Source organism: Bos grunniens, chromosome 7 (genome assembly GCF_055505025.1).
Source record: "Bos grunniens cultivar Pamir isolate PY7600 chromosome 7, Bosgru_T2T1.0, whole genome shotgun sequence".
Classification (NCBI taxonomy): domain Eukaryota; kingdom Metazoa; phylum Chordata; class Mammalia; order Artiodactyla; family Bovidae; genus Bos; species Bos grunniens.
In genome coordinates, this window is record NC_141171.1 from 52828747 (window position 1) to 52834699 (window position 5953).

Consider the following 5953-nt stretch of genomic DNA (forward strand, 5'->3'; position numbering starts at 1 on the left):
TGGACCAGGCCTACTGGTTGCCATGGAGACACAATGTGCAGCTGGATGGTAAGCGGGTGAGAGGAGCTGTGTGCACTCTGCAGCACGGGTGGCTGTGTGTGATACATATCCATGTGCGAGGAAGCTTTCCTCAAGGGCTCCCTGAAGTGAGACCCTGGCTGAGGGGGAGACTCCAGAGGGCCCCAATGACCTTCAGCCTCTGCAGGTCAGACACTATATGATGTTCAATCCAGGCCTTTGATCAAAAGATTCTGGAGGGGCCCAAACTGCCCCTCCTGTCCAAGGAGAGGATTGGGAACCCCAGAAAGGAACAGGAGTGGGCAGAGACCTTTCCTGTATAGAACAGCTGGAGAGATTAAGCTGTGCAGATGGACAGGCTGCTAAGAGGCCAAAAGCACCCCACCCCAACACACTCTAGGGGATAGGGGTGGGGAGGTTGGCCAGCAAGCTGGAAATTCCCCTCCATTTACTTCACCCCATGTTTATCCAGAAGGTTCTAAGAAGTGAGAGACCTCAGTTCCTGCCCACAGAAAGCTTAGCATCTTAGATGAATCAGGTTACTTCCTTATCATCTCCCACCTCGGGGTGTTGGCAGCTGCAATTTTCTGTACTGGAATACTCTGTTTTGAGCTCTGAAACGTAAGGTTCCCTTAGAGAAGCTTCCTGGGCCACACAGAGTAAGGCAGCCCCCTCCTCTTCCCTACCTCGTTATCCTCCTTCATGTCCCACTGTTTCCTTCACAGCACTTTAACACAGTCTATAATTATCTCATTTGTTTGTTTATTGTCTGTCTTCTCCACTGGAATTGAAGTTCTAAGAGACAGTAGGGACCAGGCCTGTCTAAATGAGTGCAGCTGGCACAGAGCCTGCCCCACAGTAGGTGCTAAATATGTGTTAAATACAAGAGTGGACACATTATTTCATTGAAGTCCCCAAATAATCCTCTGTGATGGTAAGCATTATTAGCTCCATTTTACAGATGAAGAAGCCAAGGCTCAGTCACGTGCCCAAGCTCATACCACAGGAAGTGCTACAGATAGATTTCTAATGTAGATCTGATTCCAGGCATGATGGAAGGACGTGGGGACTGAATTTCCTAACATACACTGTGCTGTGGTTCCTCTTCCCCACTATCTGTGGGTATACGCCTCCACCTCTACCCCAGGCATCTCCAGAAACCTGGGCAGAGAAGGCAAGAGGACAGTTTTAGAATCTGTAAAGAACACAAATCTGATCTCTCCTTTTTGAGGCTTAGAATCCCTGAATGACTCCCTTGCCTTCCTTAGGTTGACCAGCAGGCCCTGTCAGTTCTGGCCCCTGTCTTTTCCAATCTCTCTGGCCCTCCTGAACCACTTCATCTTCTCCTGCTGTACCTTCAGGCCCTTGCACACACAGCTCCATAGCCTGGGAGGCAGACCCCTTCCTCATGGGCTCTTCCCCATCTGCCCTTCAAAACTCAGCTCTGTCCCAACCTCTTCCACGAAGCCTTCTGCAAGGTGCTGGAAAAGGCACCTCCTTTGGCTCTCCAGCCTGAATTTACGGCTCAGGGCAGGGCTGAACATATGATGTGGTCATTGTTTACCTGTCTGCCTCTCCCAAAGAGACCTTGAAATGTCTGTAGCATGAATGAACCAACCAACGACAGGATTCTAGTATCCAAGTCCCTTAACCCTGACATCATTTCCAGGGCTTGGCCTCAACAGAAGGAGCGCCTCACCCCTCACTGTCTGGTCAACTCAGAGGTGGAGATGACATGGGGCCCTCTTGCTGACTCAGTGCCTCCTCTGATCAGGAAGTGAGGCCTCAAGGTTAGGTGCAGGTCTCCCTGGCCTAACTGGTAGAGGGAGGGTAGGAGATTCTGTAACTGGAGGAAGGTGGGAGCACAGGGTTGCACACTGAGCCAGGGAGCTGATCTCACCCTTTGTGGATTCAGAGGCTGCCAGAGGGATCTCTGCTCTTCCTTTCAGGGTGTCCACCCCCAACCCCACTGCCAGGTTGCTTGAGCGCAACTGATCAGACCTGATCTTGGTGGTGTCTTCACTCTGCCCCCTCCCATTTTCCCCCACATCTTCAGCACAGCAGATCCAACCACTTGTCTCCGACTGTAGCGAGGGGGGCGACAGTAGCGAGGGGGCGTGGGGTGGGTCCAAGCCCTGAGAAGGCGGGAGTAAGGGAATGGATAAAGGAGCCCCCACGACCCGCGCCGTACCCGCGGTCGATCCGGGTTTACAAGGAGGCTCATCCAGGATTAGTCCCTGCGCTCGACTAATCCCAGCAGCTGAACCGACCCCGGGGTCCGGGAGTCAGGCCCACCCTGCGAGAGCTGGGGGTGGTGGGATGGGGAAGGGTGCACGCGGACTGAGCGGAAGCGCACGCGGGGGGAGGGGCGCCCCGGCAGGCGGGGCCGCGAAACCGGCTGATCCGGTCTCTGTTCTTCGACTTCTTCCGAGCTGGTGTTTACCAGGGAGCCGGACGGAGGAGGCCTGGCCACTCGGCACGGAAGCGGGGGTGGGGGGCTGGGGGGAGGTGCGCATTCGGGGCCAGAGGCTGAGACCTTATCGGGTCCCCATACATAAGACTTCCAACCCTCGTTCCTGAGCATGCGACGGAGCGACAGACAGGTGTCCCCTGCCCCTTCTCTCATCCAGTTCTGTGATTCAAACTGCTAAATGAGGGGTAGCGGGAATGGATACGTGCCCTATGGAAGACGGCAGCATAGAGTAACCCTCCGCAGCGCGGCGCGCCCTCCAGCCTAAGGCCTAGCTTACACCTTAACTCCGGTGGGAATGGGTTGCTGGGAGCGGATCGAGCCCAGTGGATGGCTTTGGAGTACGAAGTAGATCTGCCATCAGTTTCCGTCCTCTTGTCCCCATCCCTGCGTGGCGCCGATTAATGCCATTATGGATCTCGATCCCTCTTCTCCCGTCCGCGTCCCCCGATCCTCTCCAAGGTCGCTACCCCAGATTTAGCCTCCACTTTCCCCGGGACGCCGACCCAAGGGGCTGGAAGAAGCCAAGTGGGGTCCGGTTTTCACACTTTTATTGTAAAGCTCGGGAATAATTACACGGGTCTTTCATTGACAGCTCAGCAAACAAACCGGAAACGAACCGAACCGGAGGGGTAGGGGCGGTGCCTGCGCATGCTCGCGGCGGGGGGCGGGGGACGGTCAGAGAAAGAGAAAGACAAGAGAGACAGAAATCATTACAAATCAACGGGATTGTGCTCGCAGCGCCAGGGACAGGGGTGGAGTGGGGGCGGAGCGGGGGCCCTTCCCGGGAGGAGCGAGGCGGTGGGAAGTGGCACGAACCAAGAGAAACACGACCCCAGTGTGGGCACCCGACGCGCCCAAAACCCCCCTCCCTGATCCCCACCCCCCAACACACGAGAGAGACACGGCCCCCCTCCCCACTCAGATAACCCGAGGAGACACAGTCTCCCCCTCCCCACGGGCAGACACACCGCCCGGAAACCCCATGGGCGAGACACAGTCCCCCCTCCCAGAGAAGTCCCACGTGGAGACGCCCCCTAAGAGGCTTTCTCTTGGCCAACACAAGCCAACCCAACACCAGGAGACAGCCCCCGTCCAGGGAAGAAATGGCTCCAGAGGCTGGGCCCTCAGGAGATAGAGGTATCCCAGAGCCCCTAGGAGAAAAGACAACTTAGAGCTGCCCAGTCTCATCCCAAGTGCTGCAGGTCAGAGACACCCCGGAGGAGAGGTGCGGGGAGGGCCAGAAACATCTCTTCCCAGACATGCTTCAGAGATAGCCCCCTTCCCTGGGAAGAGAGATGGCCCAAGACTGACATGCCTTAAGTACTCCCAGGAACCCTGGGAGGAAAACAGGCTCCCCAGAGAGCCTGGGTAGGGGGGAGACATGCTCCCATGGTCCCCGGAGGGAATACATATCCCTCTAGAGACTCCCAAGGGGAGAGATAGGGCCTAGGGAGCCCCCAGAGGTGAGGGATGCCCCAAAGACTCTCCCCGGGGGAAGTGAGACACGCTTCAGGGACCCTAGGAGAGAAGTATGTCCCCATATACCCTCCCCCGACCAAGAGACATGCTCTGAAGTAGGGGGTGAGGACAGACTAGGTCCCCTCTAGGAAGACACTGACTGGGTCAGGCTGGGTTTGAGCGGGGTCTCCTCTGGCCAAATGTCGCCTATTTGTACATAAAACTGTACGCGACACAAGGCATTGGGGAAGGGCTTCACAGACCTAGGACCAACTGGAGTGGTCCCCAGTGCTGTCACCCACCCCCTGCCCACCTTTGGTTTCACCTCTCCAGTGCCCAGGTGGTGACAGACTCAGTGCCCCGACCCCAACCAGGGGGCTAGGGGCTCTGCCTTTGCCTGTGGGAAGGGCTCCTCTGTGCTTCTCAGCCCTCCTGGCCACCTGGGCCACTCTCTTCCTTCTGGCTTCTCCATTGTGCAAAGTGCTCCTCTGCCCTTCCACTTAGTGCTCAGGGGCCTCCAAGACCAGGGCAGGGTGCCCAGGCCACCAGGGGCTTCCAAGGGGAGTCTGCCGACCCCAGGAATGCCTCCTGTCTGGACCACCCTCTCCACCAAGCAAATGGGCCGCATACAATCTTGCCAGAATCTTGAACTCCAGGACCCAGGACAGCCCTCAAAGCCACTGACCCACCAGCTGGGCAACTCATGTTACCAACTCCACCAGTATTGCACCTGCCCCGTTTGTGCAGGGGGAAGGGGCTGTCTCTTTAACCAGCCCCAGCCCACCTCCTGGGCCTCCCCGAGGGAAAGGAGCCTTTGGCCAATCCCTGGACCTGGTTGCTGCCACCCCAGCCCACTCTACACCCTGCCCTCCATAGAAGGGCTGTGGATGCTGGGGCCACAAGCCTAACAATGTTCTCCTTCCCAGCACTGTTACCCCAAGCCAAGTTAGGGGCAAGGAGCAGAGAATAAGGTGATTCTTCAGCCCCATGGCTTTCAGGGGTGGAGGTGGGGTCTCTGGGGATACAGGAGTTAAGACCCCAGCAACACAGCTCCCAAAGGCACCAGACGACCCAGCAGCCTGTACCCACCCCTCCCACCCTTGGGCCGACCCCCCCAAGCTTAGACGAAGTCAAGCAAGGGCCATACCCTGAGTCTCCAGCCTCCCAGCCTGGGCTCCTGGGGAGCTGGAGAGGTATGGGCCAAGGCAGTGGGGGTTTCTGGAAGGAAGGGGGACTGAGGCTTTGAGATGGCCACAGTGGGAGATGGAGGCTCTGCAGGATGCCCCTCACACCCTGGCCCCCTGAGGTGAAGAAAAGAATCCCACCTCATCATGGCTGACTGGGCTTCTCTGCCCCCCAATCTCCCCACCCCCATGGGACCCCTGACCCTGGCAAAGGGAAGCCCAACTGGAAGAAGGGGGCCTGGAGCCCAGGGTGCCCTGAGGCGCCCTTCCCACCCCCTGAGATCAAGGCAATGGTGGTTTTACAGGCTGACGGGTCAGTCATGGCAGGGGCTGGGGGTGGGGGGCAGAGAGGGGGCAGGGTGCAGGTACCCCCTACTGGGGGCAGCGACCAGCCACCCCCTGAACAAACCTTCCTGCTCCCAACTCACCCGACCAGGCCAGAGGCACAGTCATCCCACCCCTGTCCAGCTGCCCCCCACAGCCTCAGGGCCCCTCTGTGATGCTCATCTGGATGTGGGGGCCAGCCTGAGCGGGGATTCCCCCCACCAGGGCACAGCGTAACAGTTCCAAAAAAATAGAGATTTGTTTCTTAAAAAAAATTAAATAAAAGCCCAGCTCTGCTGATAGGCGAATGTTACCCTCACCCCCGCCCACCCTTTGTTTCCCTGGCCTGCACCCCCATCCCACCATGGCCCCAGGGGTATTTACAACATGGAACAGTAGAGGCCTGGGGTGGGGGGCACTGCGGCAGGGAGGAGGGGGCATAGGGCAGGTCCCCCCCAGAGGGGTCCCCCAAGACAACACAACATCAACAAGAAAA